This window comes from Bidens hawaiensis, unplaced genomic scaffold (genome assembly GCF_021521415.1).
Source record: "Bidens hawaiensis isolate Kalapana, Puna unplaced genomic scaffold, B.hawaiensis_p1.1 tig00004199_1, whole genome shotgun sequence".
NCBI classification, from domain to species: Eukaryota; Viridiplantae; Streptophyta; class Magnoliopsida; order Asterales; family Asteraceae; genus Bidens; species Bidens hawaiensis.
The window spans coordinates 1,772,745-1,789,628 of record NW_027491250.1 but is presented as its reverse complement, the minus strand read 5'-3'; the positions used below and the strand labels follow the sequence as shown (position 1 = coordinate 1,789,628).

General features: G+C 37.2%; 1 pseudogene across 1 annotated transcript in view; it reads left to right on the top strand.

Moving 5' to 3' along the window:
- Positions 1-1,774: 1,774 nt before the first annotated feature.
- Positions 1,775-16,884, top strand: part of LOC143625726 (dynamin-2A-like) — a 61,297-nt pseudogene continuing 46,187 nt past the window's right edge. Inside the window, exon 1 of the transcript XR_013152318.1 lies at positions 1,775-1,915. The product of XR_013152318.1 is annotated as a dynamin-2A-like (transcript). The remainder of the gene's footprint in view (positions 1,916-16,884) is intronic.

Here is a 16,884-nt window from a genome sequence, read left to right as displayed (position 1 = left end):
TATTTACGAGACACTTTATGTTAATTGTTCTTGAACTTGGATTGATTTTCTAATTGTTTATGTTAGTATAATAATGATGTTTGTGTGATTGTTTGTAACTTGTCTCTATCGTTTAAACCTAGTTTGAATCTATACATTCTTGGTGTCGTTGACAATTGAGATTTAGTGGAAGGAATTAGGGTTAAACATATTGATTGATTACCAAGTAACAACCTCTCGTTCTAAGAATCCGAGTACTTAGTTATTGATTAATCACAAACAATTGCATTTACACAAAACCGAGATATTATGGTGTATCTGTTGAACTTTAACAAATGTGTTGCGTAATGACCCGAACTCCAAGAGGAATACTTGTTTAATTGATTGTTTACAACTTATTTGCTTAGTTATTTTAGTTCATACAATCAAATCAAAATCAACTTGAAGGCTAGTTTTTGTCATTTACTTTTATATTTAGTGTAACTGTCAATATACTGATTTAACACATATTCCACAAACTCCTTGTGTTCGACACCCACTTACCGCTATCTAATTAGTTGTATTTGGTTTATTTTTGAGTGAGTCTTCGACCTCAACTCACCACCCGCCATTGCAGTTAACACAAGTTGGCAGATCCTGTCGAACAATCTGAACACCATTTCACATTCTTCTCAGTTTCACAGGTTACTTCACGAGAACCCGAATTCTCATCTCACTCGCATCACGCGTATCTGCGACACTTTCCATCTTGTCGGCGTATCCGAATACGCCGTTAAACTCCGCATCTTTCCATTTTCACTCGTTGATCATGTGAGTCTGTGGCTCGAGTCCCTTCCATAGGGCTCTATAGCTACTTGGGCTGCCATGCAGACCCAATTTCTTGAGAAATACGATCCTTCGGCTATGGCCGCTCGTTTGCTTAACCAAATTCATTCTTTTCAAATGGAGGACACCGAGAGTTTCTACGAGGCATGGGAGCATTTTAAAAATCTGTTAGCGTTGTGCCCGAACCTCAGCTTGTAAGATTGGGCGGTTGTCGAGAAGTTTTATAATGGAGTGACGTACGCGACGCAGAACATGCTTGACACGGCGACAGGAGGAAATCTGTTGACGACGAAGGACCCGAATGAATGCATAGCTTTGTTTAATTGGTTAGCTATGAGTGGATACCAGCGACCACCCACCAGAGGTGGTAAGACCGTCGATTCCATATCACGCGGCATGCATTCGGTGGACACAAACACCACACTTACGTCACAGGTAGAGGCGTTGGCGAAGATTGTGAAGGACTTGCAGACGAAGAGCAAGTTGTGCGAGATATGCAGAGGAGGGCATGATACCATTCAGTGCCCAGCCAGTTCTCAAGAGGTGGCGGTAAACTATGTAGGCAATCCAAACCGAAACCAAAATTCTTTCAATTCTTATAATTCGGGATGGAGGGGCAATCAGAATTCCAACTGGAGAAACGGGAATCAGTCCAGTTATCAGCAGCGTCAGAGTCTATTCCAGGATGCGGGTGAAGGAGCAAGCAGTGGGGAGAAGAAGCCCACTTTAGAGGAGATGATGGCACAACAGACGCAGATGTTGTCACAGCTTATGACACGAGAGGATTCCCGTCATAAAGAGACCCAGGAGAAGTTTCAGGAGCACGAGTCATTCATGAGGAATCACGGAGCGTCGATTCAGAGTCTTGAGCGGCAGATGGGAGAGATAGCTAGTCGACTGAACGAGAGAACGCAGGGTACGCTACCGAGTAATACCAAGCTAAAACCCGAAGGGATTCACGAAAGTTGTGATGACGAAGAGCGGTGCAGGGGCACGAGATGAGCCAATGATTCAGGAGAGGTCTAGAGGAAGAGTTGTTGAGGAGCCTGAAGCTTTTGATAGAAAGGAGCAGGTGGATGAGGAGATTCAGATGGAGTCTCCGCCAGCCCAGGTGCATTAGAGGAGAAGCCTAGGGAGTACAGCACAGGCCGAGAGACAGCAGTTACCGAGCGAACCACCGAGAGTCTACAAACCTAGAGTGCCATACCCCGGGAGACTCCGCAGGGATAGAGATGAGGAGTAGAACTCCAAATTTCTTGATCTTTTGAAGCAGCTTCACCTTAATATTCCATTCCTTGAAGCACATACTCAGATGCCGAAATATGCGAAGTTCCTTAAGGATATTCTCTCGAATAAGGAGAAGTTAGCTGAGGTCGCTTCCATCCCTTTGAGTGCTAGTTGTTCTGCTGTCGTACAGAGGAAATTACCAGAGAAGATGTCCGATCCAGCGAGTTTCACGATTCCCTGCATCTTGAGTGATGATACGGTGATTCATGCGCTGGCTGATCTTGGTGCCAGTATTAATCTTATGTCGTATTCCATGTACAGTAAGCTGGGTTTAGGCGAACCGAGGCCTACCAGGATGAGTATCTAGCTTGCTGATCGTTCTGTGAAATACCCTCGAGGGGTGGTCGAGAACATGCTTGTTCGTGTCAATAAGTTCATCTTCCCGATGGACTTTGTCATTCTGGACACAAATGATGATGATAGTGTCCCGCTTATCTTAGGCCGACCATTCCTTGCCACTGCACAAGCGTTGATCGACATCTGCGAGGGTAAGTTGATCTTGACAGTTGGGGATGAGAACGTCACTTTTGACGTTCGACAGTCACTTAAACACCCCAAGTCTGTTGATGACTCCTTGTACTTCATCGATACCATCATGGAACATGTTAGGGAGTTTTTAAGTGAGATCTGCCTCCGACACTCAGATTTTCGATAGGGAGATTCCATAGGTTGAGATGGTCGCCATGACCAATCAGTCAATGGATGACGACACCGAGTCACATTCCTCTGAGTCTGAAGTGTCTGCTGGGATCGTACGAGACGATCCGATGGACCGACCTTCCGTCGAGAGTCCCCCTCCTTCCTTAGAGCTTAAGGATTTGCCCGCCCATTTGGAGTACGCGTTTTTGGACGAGGAGAGGAAGTTGCCGGTAACTATTACATCTGCATTGACGGAGGTCGAGAGAGAGAAGTTGTTGAGGGTGCTGAGAGATCACAAGGATGCCATTGCATGGAAGATTATCGACATTAAGGGTATCAACCCTTCGTTCTGCACTCATAAAATCTCATAGAGGATAATTCAGGTCTATCGTTCAGCCGCAGCGGCGAGATGCAGGAGGTGGTGAAGAAGGAGATTATCAAACTCCTTGATGCGGGGATCATTTTCCCCATTTCTGATAGTTCATGGGTCAGTCCAGTCCAAGTGGTTCCTAAAATGGGTGGCATGATTGTCGTCACCAATGAGAGGAACGAGCTCATTCCCACTAGGACTGTGACCGGTTGGAGAGTCTGCATTGATTACCACAGACTGAATGATGCCACGAGGAAAGACCACTTTCCTTTACCTTTCATTGATCAGATGCTGAAGCGTTTGGTAGGTCATCAGTATTATTGCTTCTTGGATGGTTTCTCCGGGTACTTTGAGATTCCGATTGCTCCCGATGACCAGGAGAAAACCACGTTTACCTGCCCATATTGAACGTTTTCCTATAGGCGTATGCCGTTTGGACTGTGTAACGCTCCAGCCACATTTCAGAAGTGCATGGTTGCTATTTTTCATGACATGATCGAGGACTCCATGGAGGTGTTCATGGACGATTTTTCTGTGTTTGGGAGCTCTTTTGATCATTGTCTCTCCAACCTCGAGAGGATGATGACCCGATGCGTTGACACCAAACTAGTCCTTAACTGGGAGAAGTGTCACTTCATGGTTCGCGAGGGCATCGTTTTGGGGCATCGTATTTCGAGTGCAGGGATAGAGGTCGACCGACCGAAGGTCGAGACCATTTCTAATCTTCCCCCACCCACTTCTGTGAGATCCATCCGGAGTTTCTTGGGTCACACTGGGTTCTACTATCGGTTCATTAAAGATTTTTCTAAAATCGCGAGACCCATGACCAAACTTCTAGAAAAGGATGCCCCGTTTGTGTTTTCTGAGAAGTGTATCGAGGCGTTTGATATTTTAAAAGACAAACTCGTTAATGCCCCGATCATGATTGCTCCTGACTGGTCACTTCCTTTCGAGTTGATGTGTGATGCGAGCGACTTCACAGTCGGAGCGGTTCTTGGACAGCGGAAGGATAAACACTTCCATCCGATTTACTATGCTAGTCGGACCCTGAATGGTGCACAGGAGAGTTACACCACCACCGAGAAAGAGCTTTTAGCTGTGGTGTTTGCGTTCGATAAATTCAGGTCCTATCTAGTTCTGTCCAAGATGATTGTGTACACGGATCATTCTGCTATTCGTTATCTCTTCAGCAAACAGGATGCTAAACCTCGTCTTATCCGATGGATCCTGTTTCTTCAAGAGTTTGATATTGAAATCCGTGATAAAAAGGGGGCCGGGAGTGTGGCGGCTGACCATCTTTCGCCCCTTGAGGGAGCTGAGTTAGGAGAGCCAGGGGTCAGGATTAATGACCACTTTCTGACAGAAAGTCTCATGTTTGTTTCAGCTCAAGATGAGGGTTTACCATGGTTCGCCGACTTTGCAAACAATCTTGCGGACGAGTATTACCCGAAGATGCCTTACCAGCAAAAGAAGAAATTCTTTGCTGATGTCAAGTTTTACCTTTGGGACGACTCGTATCTCTTTCGTGTAGGTGCTAACCAGTTGATCAGGAGGTGTATTGACGTTATGGAGGGATGGCAGATTCTGAGCCATTTCCATGTTGGACCGACATGAGGTCACCACGGTGCGAGCTTAACAGCGAAGAAGGTTTTTATTGTGGTTTTTATTGGCCTTCAATTTTTAAGGATGCGCACGCGTTCGTTAGGAGTTGTGATCGTTGCCAGCGTGTCGGCTACATTTCGTCACGAAATGAAATGCCCCAGAATGCTATTCAGGTTTGTGAGGTTTTTCGATGTGTGGGGCATTGATTTCATGGGACCGTTTCCATCTTCGCGTAAAACACACCTATTTTCCGAACCTTTTATCTACGTTTTTATATTTTATTTACCTTATAATAATGTATTTGGACTTGTTTTATATTGGTTTTACATAATAATGTTTGTTTGGTAGGCTACGGGTTAAAGAAAGCAAAACCGGACTTCGTTAGGAGCTAAAAGGCACTGTACGCATACGATTTCAAGACAAAGCTCAAAGCCCAACCCATTTACATAATGGACAAGCCCAAGCCTACTTTATATTATAATAAAAAAAACATAACCCTAGCTCCCTAGCAGATTGCGATCGGACCAGGAGCAGCAAAGAAGAAGAGAAAAAAGCTTTTTTCGGCTAGGGTTTTGGACATTGTGGTGGCTAAGGAAGAAGAAGGAGGTCAAGAACAAGCCTCGGGAACATTTTACGTCAATTATTTCAACCAAGAGCAGCCCCGGAACCTCTCATATCCTTTCTTTTATTCCATTGTTCAACAACTTTCTTATTCTTGTTCAATTGTTAACTAGTTGTGCAATTGCTTTAAAGATTGAATTGTTTATGATTATAGTTGATTGTTGAATGATTGTTAAGATGATTGGGATGAGTTATTTGGTGTTTTTATTAAGTATTAGCTGTTGTCCAAAAATGATTAGAGGCTAAACTTATCGGTTCTACCTAGGAATGATGATTATTGTTAGTGTTTGATGAGTTTATTGGATTGTTTGATTGATAGACTTGAATTGTTATTGTAAAGTTTGATTTAGACATGAAATCGGTGATTGTTTGATTCTATATTTTGTGTTTAGGGTTTGCTTGCGGTAGATACAACCTTAAGGTTTTGTTGCATGATTTATTGGTTAAAGTACAGCGGTTAGGCACCTTCTTAGAGACCGAGAGATGATAAGAAGTAGGGTCGTCTCATTACCTTTGCATGCTAGAATAAGGATTGCACGAGAGCGAGTTCGTTTCTTGTCCGGTTTAGGTGTTTTGAGCGACTAGTTGTTCTATTTTGGTTTAAGTTAAAAATTATTCCTCTATCCTTGGTTGTGTAGTATTCATCGCCATTAGGGTCGAGTGTTGGTGAGACCGAGAGGTGAGTCAACATTAGAACACGTTAACAATTGTTTTCTGGTTTGGTCGTTTTAGCCGATTAAGAGTAGTTAAGGTTGTTGAGTGAGACCGAGAGGTAATCCAGTGAGCCTGAGCGATCCTTAGTTATGTCATCTTTAGGAACCGGTGTCTTGATATCATTCAATCCATTTGCTTGTTAGGCCTACAATTTGATTCAAACCTAGGTAGACGTTTTTCTCCATCCTAAGTCAACACAGTTAGTTTTCCATTAAGTTTTCTATTTTTGGTAACTTTTGTCAGTCAGTCCAGTTAGTCCAGTTAAATTATTAAAAATCAAAATCAATTAAATATTATTCTTGGGTAGGTCTTGTCTAGGGTTCGTGATCATTAGCGTTTATATGTGTCCTTGTGTTCAATACTCGGACTTCCTAGGTCTATACTACTTGCGACTGGTACACTTGCCGGTTGTGTGTGGTTAGGATTTTCATTTTAAATTTAAAGCTTAGTTGTGAGGGTCATTCATCTTTGTAGACATATCATCCGACGCACATCATTGTCATTTCCACAACAAGATGACAAAAATGATTAATCATTTCCTCCACAGTTTCATTCTTCAATAAGGTAAAATTTCGAAACTGAAATTTCACAAGAGTCTTTTTACTCTCGAGTGTATTTCCCAAGCTTCTAGTCTTCAAAGTTCAAACAGAGAAGCACAAGTCTTGATAGTGCTATACTAGTGAAATATTTGCTCGGGCAATGCCATCGTGAGTATAGAATAAGCTTTGGTCTCACTTTCATAATCTTTAATTTCCTAAGCTTCATAATGCTTTTGTTCCTTCGGAGTCCAACCAAGTGTATCACTACCTACAAGAGGTGCTATGTAAACATCATCAAGAAACCGAACACCACTTGGATGTACCGAACCCAAATGAGCACGAAACCTCGGTTCCCACCGAGCAAACTCAGACAGCTTCAGGAGTTTTGGACACTTATTATGAGTACCAATTTCATTGTCCATTGTCAGCATTTGTTGCATTAACGCATTCTAGGATGCCAATGCATAATACAAGGCATTCTGAGAAGCCATGAGATAACAAGTTTGAAAAGTCAGGGGACCAAACTTGTTAAATTCTAAAAGTTATGGTTACTGTTCAAACGAATGAGAACAATAATGAATGAGAACAATGAACGAATGAGATACTGTTCAAACGAGTGAATGAAGGTTATATAACGCATGAGAAACTGGATAGCGAATGGAAAGTTTACCGAATGTGTTTAACGAATGGCGAATGGATGGTTAACGAATAGTGATTGAGAGGAACGAATGTGACTTAAACGAATGTGAGGACGAAGGTAAGGTGTAACGAATGATTAGTTGAAGGTTAACGAATCAGTATTCAACCATTTAACGAATCAGTATTCAAATCTTCAAATCTTCAAACATTCAGATCTTAGTCCATACTCGACCGAAATAAATAAACCCTATATCAAACGACTCGTAATCCAAATCCGATCCTTACTATGCCGGTCCGTAATCACCAACACTCAAATCCGGACCTCAATTATCCAAATAACCACCAGCCATTAACATCTGATTCAAAACCTCAATTTACTATCAATTCAATCAATCAACTAAACAATTCACCTCAATCCAAACTCAAACATCCATAACCAGTTCCAATTACCTTACGAACAATCCTAATTTCAATCCAATTACAATTAATCCGAAGCTCTGTTTTACCAAAACATAATCAACCGCAGTTTATATCAATTTTTACTCAAATTGACTCAATGAACGATGAATTAATACGATTAGACAACGAATTAACACGAAGATCAGATCAAATGGCTCTGATACCACTTGAGAGAGCCTGATATGGATCTAGATCTTTGATGACATCATGCTATTCGTTGATTTAGTATACGATTAGGTCTAATACGATTAAGTGTGCGCACTGTGTATGTTGAGAAGGAATTTGGGCAGAGTAACGACTCAGAAGAATAATAATCAGAACTATTACATTAACTGATAAGCTTACAGGTATATATACGAGGATGACCACATTCGTTAAGTTATCACTTAACGAATGTGTCATTCGTTACTTTAAACCAAACGAATGAACAACCCCATTCGTTAATATATTTAACTATAGCGAATGCCCTTCATTCGTTATCTCATTCATTAATCTAGGTTAACGAATGAGCTTACAATTAATACGAATGTGTTACATTCGTTACGAGGTAACGAATGTAACTTACAAGAGAGAGAATGAGCAGATTTACATTAATAGCCCTTACATTATAAGATATTTATAATAATAAACTAATAAAGACCGAGACGTACAAAACATGTATCATCATGTTTAAACTTAAACGAATACAAATACGAAAAATCCAAGATGTTACAGATATGACCAAACCTTCTATGTGATAGGATTGTGTCTTTCTCAGTTTCTTTTGAGATAAAACACGTAGCAATTGAAGAAGATGTTGCAGTGCCATGTCAAGCACATAAATATCATTTGATCGAGGTGATCGCATAATAATAATAATAATAATAATAATAATAATAATAATAATAATAATAATAATAATAATAATAATAATAATCTCCTCAGGAATTACAAACCAAGGCTTCAGAATCACACATTTTTTGTTAGTGAACAGGGTTGTAAACTTCTTGTCACAAGGCTATGAAAGGCCTAACAAGTTATGATCAACCTTGTCACAATAGTTCACTTTCTCAAATGAGATTCTCTCGTTGGACACATCACCCTCTTTGGTTATAAGTCCACCTTGATTGCCCGCAAATGCAACATACCCTCCTTGAATGTCTTTAATGTTGGTAAGGAGATTAAGATTGCCACTAATATGACGAGAACATCCACTCTCCATAATCCATTTGTCACCTGAGATAGTCTTGGATGAACTCTGCACATACAAGGAAATGATTAATATGAAGAGGTAACTCACACCTCAGTCTTGGGTTGAACCTCATGTTCCTTTAGGGATAAAACAATTTAGGTTCCCATGTAGGCAATTCTTCAACAAGAACCTTAACATCCTTCACCTTCTTCATAGCATGCTGATGTAACTTCTGGAATTGTCTATATACCAAAGTTGCCTTCGATCTCTTAGTCAATTTGACCTCAGCAGGAGTTACATCAAGTTTGATAACATTACAAACAGGTTTAACACGCTCTACCTATTTGATGTCAGCCTTCTTCTTCTCAATGTTAACCTCAAGGGTGGCAAAACAAACCCAAATGGGTTGCTTTGGGTCAATTTGGATAACTTTTAAAATTGAGATGGGTCGGGATGGATCAAAAGAACTTTGCAAGAAGGCCAAGATGGGTTGGTAAAATGATAGTGACTTTTGGGTATAGGTTAGAATGGGTTTGTTTATGGGTTAAAATGGACTAAAACAAGTTTTATCCAATTTTATTTCAAACAAAACCCACAGAACCGAATAGAAACCGAGAAATCAAAACCGAAATCATTGAAAAACCAAGCATATACTGAAACTAACCGAAATGAAAAAAAGCAAAACCGAAGGAAAAAAGCTGAAAAAAACGAACCTGAATCGAGACAAAATCGAGTTTTATTTTTAATGAACGAGGAAGACGGGGGAAACATTTTAGGTATTTTACTTTTTGCATTTTCGATTTATATTTTGAGTTATTATTTTTTATTAATTTTTTTGAATATTTTTTTGAGGGGTTTTTGAAACCCTTTGTATTTTAACCTTTACTTAGTTCAAGATGGGCTAACTTTACCCATCTTGACCCATACCCATCCAAAACCGAGAAATCGAAACCAACAACATTGAACCTGGATAGATACCGAAATGAATAAAAAGCAAAAATGAACAAAAAAAAACGAACCTGAACCGAGACGAAACTGAGTTTTTTTTTATGAACGAGGACGACGGGGGAAACATTTTAGTTATTTTAGTTTTTGTGTTTTTTATTTATATTTTGAGTTTTTAATTTTTTATTAATTTTTTTGATGTTTTTTTAGGGCTTTTTGAAACCCTTTACATTTTAACCATTACTTGGGTCAAGATGGATTAACTTTACCCATCTTGATTCATATCCATTCTAACCCTTTATTTTAAAAACCCATCATGACCCAACTCATCCTGACCCAAACCCATTTTAACTTATCACCAAATCCAACCCAACCCACTCATATTTCCACCGCTAGTTAACCCTAACTACCTTCCTAGGGGTAACCTCATCAATCACAATTTGGTTCTCATCAACCTTGTCTAGTGTAGTTTTCCTTTTCAAAATGCTTTTAATCAAATGAACATGGTCCTTGTTAAAGGTTTCTTAGTCGTTCTGACCCTATATTCACATAATTTGTAACATGACATCGTTCACCACAAAAAAAAAAACTTCTGATATATCATGATGATCATCATGATTAGTACACAATTGGATCTAGTCTTTAATATGATCGATATTGAACAACTTAGGGTTTAAGTGTGTGTTCGTGCGTGTTTTGAGAGAACAAATGTTAAACAAAATACTCATATCGTTATAATTTAAGTATGAATCAGACTATATATAGGAGGCGACTCATCCGCTAGACATGCATAGCGAATGAGTCACATTCGCTACACCATTCGCTAGACATCCCCTTAGCGACTGACATAATAAATAACATCTCATACGCTAACATCCTATAGTGTACGAGGGACCAAAACTGTTTGTTCAATCGTTAACATCCCCTAGAAAATGAACTTACATTAAATGTCATAACTAGTCCCTAGACTATAATCTATTACAAAAGCGATATACAAATAACAAGACGACAATAGATGAATCAACAATAATTGTTATATTTTTAGTGTGCTATAAACATCATCACCTTTCCAAAGTTATTTATTTAAATTATTAATTCGGTTACTTTGTAAAATTATCTCCTCTTATACTCTCGTGTTTCTTGGCTTGGAATTTTAAGTGCTTAGATGTTATGTTTTTTCCTTTTATTTTTGGAATCAGAAAAAAATGCATCTAATCCACTTTAATCTTTTTATAATTCTTTTTATAGACTAATGATGCTTGAAAATTGAATTTAAGTTGTTTTATGTTATTATTATTTTTTTAAATATGGGATGTAAATATAATATTACAATTGTATATATTAATTATATATATATATGTTATTTAAAACTTTATTAGTATATTTGTATTCTTTGTAATAAGATAATTATATTTATATATCTTCTTATAATTTGATAAATTAACCCTTCTTGTGTAAATGTTATTACATAAGTTAAACTGTATTTTTGAAGTAATGTAGATATTTTATTAGTTTAACGAAATGTAACTCGTGTATTTGCAACTAATGTAAATGTAATTTTAAAGAAATGTAACTTGTGTAAATGCAACTTATGTAAATGTTATACGTAAGTTATCACAATTTTTTTTCAATGTGAATGTAAGTAAGATGAATCGTAACTTATGTAAATGTTATTATATAAGTTATCACAAAGAAATTTAACTTGTATAAATGTGGGAAATTATAAAACAATCTAATTTGGTTTAAAAAATTAGTTGAAAAAAATGATTTGGTTAAAAACAGTAATTAAATATAAAAAAACAATGAAGATAATATGAATTGGTGATTCTGTCTTTTGTGTATGTTGATTCTCTTTCTTTCTTAAAATTTTTTTTATTATGGTTTAATTGACAACCACAAATTCTTACATAATACATAATTATGTAGATTTATGGGGGAGACGGACTCGGAGAATTCAAGGAGATGCGCCAAGAATTAATATTAAACGAGGAAGATTGAAACAAAGAATGATCCACAACGAAATGGATGTGAGATATGTGGACCAAGCAAGAGATCTTTCTAAATGCTCAGCATGAAAAAACCCCGGTCACAAGAAAAATCATTGTCCATGCCATCCATAATAAATTATTCAGCTTGTTGTTTACTTGTGTTTGTAATATATTATCCTTTTAATATAAGCTGCTTAGTTTAAATATTTGTGATATAGTGTATTAATGTAATTAGGTGTATTATCCTTTTATATTATGTGGTTTTATTGAATAACTGTGAACATGTCATACCATAGTTATCGCCTCCCGAAGTCGACAAAATCAACATTTTGTACGCATTTTTCTCAACATAATAAATAAATTAAAATAGAAGATAAATATTAGAATACATATTATTCATTACTAAGTAGCCAACGCACATAGTAAATTCACCTGCCATGAATCTTAGATGTATTACACAAGTCTCTTCAAGGTCTTCTTCAACATTCATTGGTAGATTTAAAACAAGATTCCTCGTTAACATACACACAAGAAATCTAGAATTTCCACCAATATGAACTATATCTCTAAGCCAGACTTGAGTCTCACCACTACTACTTTTTCTACAAAATTTCGTCCAGATTGTTCCCAGTACGAAATGTTGTTCAAAAATGATTTTAAATATGACTCAAACTTTATAACAATAGGGTAAGCCATGACTTTAATGGCACTAGATTAACCACAATCTGATGATCCTCGTATAAAGCACAAATCCTCGTTAAGTGTATGCATGTAAATCCGTGCAACGAACCAATCTCTTTTATCAATACAAAAGGAAATCTAAACCAAAAGGAAATCAGTAAGTAAATGTGTTTAAAAATTCATATTAAAAAGAGCTAAATATTTATTAAAGAACTATCAATTAGACAGATGCTATTAAATCAACCTTCCAAAATGGTGGGTATTGTTCTTTTAATCTGACAGCAAATGGTAACACACCATAATTTGGGATTTCAGATAAAATGTCGAAGAACTAAGGTGTAAGAATCGTCTACAAAAACAATTGTTCTGGATGTCTATGTTTATATATTTATTTCCATCAAATCCTCATGCATCTGTTAACCCATCCTCCCACATGCTGTAAGGTAATACATAAAGTTATATGCGTATTTTATAAATAATAAAAAAATAAAACTATTAATTATTACAATAGGAGACACGCAACCCTTGTTCTTGAGCCCAAAAATCTCGAGTAAGTTGTTTCTTTCAAAGGAAACCGCTATAACGATATCCCAATTTTGATAGAAGTCAATCACGTTTTGTGTCACATACCATTTAGCAAATTGCGGAAGCTTAAATGAAAATGTAACAGACACCTCTGGTATCAACTACATTGTTTATAAAGAACAATACAAACTACTTTACAATATTTTACATTGATCTAATTTCGATTATAACTAGGTGATACAAACAAAATCCAGCCCGCTAAGCGGCTTTACTTCTTACTGACACACTTGCATCAATTTCCCCCAGCTTTGATCGCAAGTCAAACACGTAGCAGATTGACTTTTTAGTCCGAGTCCTGTTTACCTGAAAAACATGAGTTTCAAGGAATCAGTTGTGCGTAAAACAACCATAGTTCGTAATTACGTCAGTATGTATGTATGTACATTCACAAGTACATTTGTTTGTATGTGATGTGTTGTAAAACACTCGTATTTTCCGCACCTTTTATCTACGTTTTTGTATTACATTTTATGTGTTTTAACTCATTTTAGATAGCTTTTACATATTAATCTTTATTTTGTAGGCTATGGGTGAAAGATTGAAGAAAACCGGACTTTTGGAGCAGTTTACGAGCTTTTTACGCATACGTTTTCAAGTAAAACTCAAAGCTCGGCCCGTCTACAACATGAAAAAGCCCAAGCCTCATATTATAACATAATATAAAAAAGAAAAAAAAAACCCTAGGGGTATAGCAGCTGGCCGATCGGAACTGGGAAGCAAGGGAGGAAGAAGAAAAAGTTTTTTCGGCTTAGAGTTGGATCGTGTGACGGCTAGGGAAGGAAGAAGACACAAGAACCAAGCCTCGGAGACGTTTCTCATCAGTTGTAGCAGCCAAGAACAGCCCGGAATTCATCCATATCCTTTCTTTTCATAACATTGTTCATCATCTTTTTATACTTGTTCAATTGATTACTAGTTTTGCAATTAATTGAAAGATTGAAGTGTTTATGAGTAGGATTGATTGTTGAATGATTTTTGAGATGATTGGTATGAGTTTTATGGTGTTTTTATTGAGTATATGCTGCTGTCCAAAAATGATTCTCGGCTAAACTTGTTAGTTCTACCTAGGAATGATGATTCTTGTTAGTGTTTGGTAGGTTTTATGGATTGTTTGATTGATAGACTTGAATTGTTATTGTAAAGTTTGATTTAGACATGAAACAGGTTGTGTTTAGTGGCTGGAAATTATATCAATTTATTGCATAAACCCCGTGTGTAGATTGATTAGTTTTGTATTGATTGATCGGTGCATTGTTTGATTCTAGACTTGGTGTTTAGGGTTTGTTTGCGGTAGGAACAACCGTAGGGTTTTGTTGCATGGTTAATTGATTAAAGTACAGCGGTGCAACGATTCCGGCAAAATCAGGTATACCCTAACCGGTATATACTATTTATGTGTTATTTAATAATGAATATGTGAATTGTAATGCGTTTATACGAGTATGTATGATTCATAGTACGAATTATACTCGATTATACAATTAATCGTATTGGAAATACGATTAACCGATTAGCGGTTATTGAAGCCGAACGAATCGAGGATTACATTATAGACGAGATATATGATATTTAGTGATGTTTACGAAGTATTAAAGCTTCGGGATAAGTGAATTAAAGCACGGAAAAAGAATGTTCGATTTAATGGTACGTCGGTACGTTAAACGAAACCTTTAATACCAAACCAAGCAAGAGACGATCGATCAAGCCGAAAAAGATGCGCAATTATTAATAATATGATGCTTTAAGTTAATAAATGTCATGGTTTAAGCTTTTTAAAGTTTTTAGATCGGTTTTATATAAATTCCCTTTTTTAAGCCGAAAACGACCATTTTAGCCTCGTTTCAAGCTAAATTAAACATTTAACCGAAAAACGAACTGAACCAGATTATCCAAAACATTATCCAGATTTCAGAAATCTGAATGAATGGCTAGAAATGGAGAAGTGGGTCCCACCCCACCCCCCTATCTATTCCGATCAGAAGTAAGGGGTATAACCCCTTTACTTGTTTCTTTTTTGTAAACCACATTCAACAATCTTTCAACTCTCTCCAAAGTATGAACTAAAACCTGAGATTTTAGCAAGAAAACGAGGTAAAAAGTCGAGTTATTTACGTTTTCATCTTCGTTTCTTGAGTTTATTTGCAAGAAAATGAGGTTTCAAAGATGAAAACCGATTCTTGCATGATCAAGTGATGTATACGGGTTATACAAGGGATCTTGGTCCAAGAAAGGAGTTAAACGAACCAAAAACGAATTTTTACGGTTAAATCTTTGTTTTTAAATCATAACCGAAACCATGAAAGAAATGGCTTGATTGTGGGTGTAACTTGCTTGGTGTGGTATTATTGTGCTTGTAGGTGCTGTATCTAGTTGTTAACCAAGACTAGAAAGCGAGATCCTTGCGATTTGAAGCTAGAAACACAAGGTAGTTCGGTTTTTGTATGATGTTTGTGTTTTGGACAGATTGTGACACGTTTAGAGTTAGGTCATGAAATTTTACAGGGGTGTTAGATATATGAAAATATGAGTTCTGTGAAATTTTGGTAATTTTTGGACAAAGGATGAATATTTGGTGAATTTAATGCTCGGTTTTGGCTAAAAATGGTGAAAAATAGTTAAATATCATGACAAATTCTGGAAAATTCCAGATAAGCTTTTTATAACATGTAAAAGTCACACACAAAATTTTAGTTCCGTTGGAGAAGTCTAAGTAGGCTTTTCGGTTAAACGAGTTCTAGGGTTTTCTAGCTCGATTTTAGTGAAAATGGAATGTAAAAAGGGATTTTGGTTCTGGAAAAATTACAGGGGACTATGTGGATGGCAGGGGTCATCCAGGAAAAATTTGGTATTTTTCTAAGATCGTTTGGTATTTACGACATATTTAGTGTTTAAATGGTGTTTAAAAATAGATAAATAAATTTTAAATATAAAAATTAATTCTGGAAATATTTTTATAAAATTCCCCACTGTCAAAAAGTGATTTGTGCAAAATTTCAAGATCCGAGACTAAACGGATAATTATTTGTGCTAAAAAGAAAATAAAAACAAACTTTTAAAGCTTAAAACGCGTAAACCGGTAAAGTTCGCCTAAGCGAGCTGACTGGTGTATAAAAACCCTAAAAATGAACTATTTTCATATAACTGAGTTAAATGTAAATCATCCAAAAATAATTCGGATGATTTGAGTAATTTTAACCGATTTAACAGTTTCCGGTACGCCAAAGACGAAAACGGGTCTCGCGGCCAATCGGGGCGTCTAAACCGAGCTCTAAATTCACAACTTTAATTAAATTATCAGTCAACAACCATTTTCGGGTCGTGTGTGACCAAACTCATTTTTGAAGCGTAAAAACGGATAACCGTGCTAGGCACGCAAAACGGGAAAAACGACTAATAGTAATTTTGACTAGTGAACTCTAAACGATATCACAATCTGAGCCCGGAGAAGTGTTTCTGGGTTAACATTGCCCCAGAGCGGATACAGTACTGGGTTAACAGTGTCCCCAGATGTACCGGTTAACACGGTGAAAGTTATATTAATAGTGATTGTATAGTAACGAACTTAGGGATCGTGTTACAGATCCGGATTAAAAGCTTGTGTACTGTGTTACCTGCTTGTTTACGATAAGGTGAGTTTCACGAGCCCCTTTTTACTGAATTGTTTTAAATATTTTCCCGGGGCGGAAAGCATGTTACTATTGAAATGTTTAAGTACATACTGAACGCATGGATTTGCGTGTATTTATATATGTTTTATTGTACGGGAATCGTACGGAAATGTACTAAGATGGTAATTGTCTGAGTTGCTAACATTGTAAGGCCCCGCAACACGAGTGATTA